This window comes from Herpailurus yagouaroundi, unplaced genomic scaffold (assembly GCF_014898765.1).
Source record: "Herpailurus yagouaroundi ecotype Mexico unplaced genomic scaffold, PumYag 29, whole genome shotgun sequence".
NCBI lineage: Eukaryota > Metazoa > Chordata > Mammalia > Carnivora > Felidae > Herpailurus > Herpailurus yagouaroundi.
This window is the reverse complement of record NW_024412377.1, coordinates 115,798,124-115,801,072: the sequence shown is the minus strand read 5'-3', so window position 1 is coordinate 115,801,072 and position 2,949 is coordinate 115,798,124.

The following is a 2,949-nucleotide window of genomic DNA, read 5'->3' as shown; positions in this document are numbered from 1 at the left end:
ATGATTTGTGCTTACATTTCTATGTGGCCAAATACAATCTTTTCTTTGGTATTTTATTCTACTGCTTTTGTGCTTAGAAATCCAGCTCTCCTCCCACATTGGTTTGTAATACATATTTATCATTCATAAATTGAGTTTTTATATGTTCTAAGGTCTGTTTTGAGATTCACTAAAAGATTTCATTTTTTTGCATGAACACGTGTTTTAACTATTCTAGCTTTATAATACGTTTTAATACTTGATAGCTTTTCTCTTTCAAAATGTTTTAAGGAATTTTTGAATGCTTATTCTTTTAGTTTAACATTGTGTTGTCAAGTTCCCATGTATAAAAAAATCCTTTTAATTAAATTTGTATTAAGCCTATGAGTTAATTCTATTTTAGGAACATGGAATATTTCATTGATTACAATTTTATTTTTAAAATTTTACACATTTGCTGTTTTGGTTTTTGTGATTGTTTTCATAAAGGCCTATGCATTTCTTGCCAGGATTATTTCTATAGTGTGTGATATTTTTGTATTATAAATGGACTGGTTTCCCACTCTATATTATCTAACATTCCCAGTATATCGGGCATATACAAATTTCTGGATACTTTGTATTTGACAACTCTGAAGAACTTTCTTAGGAATCTAAAAGGTTGATTGTTGAGTCAGTTGGGTATTCTAAATACGTAATCGGACCATATGGAAATAATGCTAATTTTTTTCAAATAATCTTATCTCCTATTTCTATTTCATGGATATTATCAGTTGCTGAAAATGTGTGGAAGATGTAATGTCTAAAGTAATCTCTCCTTCCTTTTTCTCTCCACGCCCACAACAACGAGAGTGGAGGATGAGTGGGGGCCAGCAGGAGAGAGTGGGGAGAGACAGTGCTTATCTGAGAACAGGTAAAGGAGACCCCTGGGGAGCAGTTTCTGTGGCTCCGAGCTGTGGCTCCAGATGGACTGTGATCAGTCATCTGCCACCTTCCTACTCTCCCTTCCCTCTGCCTGAGCCCACTCCTCTCTCCCCCTCCTCCCTCTGTGACGATCTGGCAGCACTGACCAGTGCTCTGCACTGAGGACAGAAGTTGCTAACAGTAGGAACTTGTTCATCTTCGGCCGGAAGATTGGACTCCAGGTCACATGCAAGGGGCCTTTGTGCACCTGCCCTCATGCATGTCCTCCCTCCTCTCCATCCTTACTCCCTCCCTTCCCTACTCGCACCTTCCTCTGAGGAGCTAGCAACTCCCACTTTGATTCCTACAAGAGGTTTCTAAATGGCTCCCCACCAATCCCTTCTCCTCATAGGCTGATATTTTATTTTTTTGTTTTTTTTTAAGTGTACTTATTTTGAGACGGGGTGGGGGGCGAGTGAATGAACGCACGAGCAGGGGAGGGGCAGAGAGAAGAGACAGAACCCCAAGCAGGCTCCACACCATCAGCACAGAGTCCCCCCACCCCCCATGTGGGGCTCATACTCACAAACTGTGAGATCATGACCCTAGTTGAGATGAAGAGGTGGATGCTTAACTGACTGAGCCACCCAGGCACCCAGGCTGATATTTTAAAAACCAAAATCGGAATGCACTCCCTTATTAAACCCCTTTCAGTCGCTTCCTGTACCACTTAGGAAAAAAAAAAAACAAAAAACAACAAACTCCTTAACATGGTTTGGTCACGTACTGTCCCCAATACATTATACCATGTCTCTTTCCCTGATTCTCTGGGCTCCCACCACTCTGCCTTCATTTGTGTCCCTAACACACATCAAGAGCAATCTGCCTAAGATTCTTACTCCAACCCTGGCACGTGTTCACTTCCTCATTATTCAGGCCTTGTATCCTACTCTCCCCAAGCCAGAGCATCTCGTTTGTGCTCTTCATGGCACTCATCACAATCTAAAAATTTAGTTGTTTCCTTATTTGCTGTGTTTGCCACCTGGAAAATAAACTCTACAATAGCAGGAGATTCTGTTGTGTTTATATCTGAATCCCTGCTATCTACAACTGTGGCATGGAAGGGACTAGAAAAACACTGCTTTAGCCTGAGTTCCTCCTAGAAAATGGAGTCTGCTTCCAGGGTTTGCATGCATTTTGGGAAATGAGCCCCATGGAGGAGGAATGGAGATACTAATATCCATTCTTATGTGGTCACTACAGTGGACCACTCAAGACGGGGGGTCATGGTGCCAGGCATCTTCTGTGCAACTATGTAGACTCTATCTCAGAACTGTCCATTTAAGGGACAGAGGAAGCAGATACCTACCCACCAGATTTGTTCTGCAGCTCTAGTCAAGAGCTCACCTTTCCATGGGCACAGGCAGGATCAAATATACAAACTGGGAGCCCCAGTGCAAAATAAAACAACAGACCCTTGTTTTAAAAAAGTATTAAGAGGGGCACTTGGGTGGCTCAGTCAGTTAAGCGTCCAACTCTTGGTTTCAGCTCTGGTCATGATCTTGCATTTGGTGAGTTCAAGCCCCATGTCGGGCTCTGCACTGACAGGATGGAGCCTGCTTGGGATTCTCTCTCTCCCTCTTTCTGTCCCTCCCCTGCTTGTACTCTCTCTTTCTCAAATAAATAAATAAATAAATAAACATTTAAAAAAAAGTATTAAGAAATTCCAGACAGTGATAGCATAGCCTTAAAACAAGTGTGGGGCCATTTTGAGCACAGGCCCTGTGCCATTGCACAGGTCTCATGACCAAGCCCTCAAGCCTTCAGTACCAAGCCTTGGGGGCCAAGCAGTTGCCTGCAGGCATCCCGCTGTGCATCAGGCTATGGAGAAGATCCGGGAGTGGATGAGCTCATGATGAGTTACAGCTGAAGCAGGACCTTGCACAGGTTTCTTATGCAAGCAGGTTGCTCAGCAGAGCCTGGGGCAAACGGTAGGCAAAGACGGTGTCAGGCTGGGCCACCAGACTTATCAGATCTGCGAAAGAGTCAATGAGTTCATTGTTGATG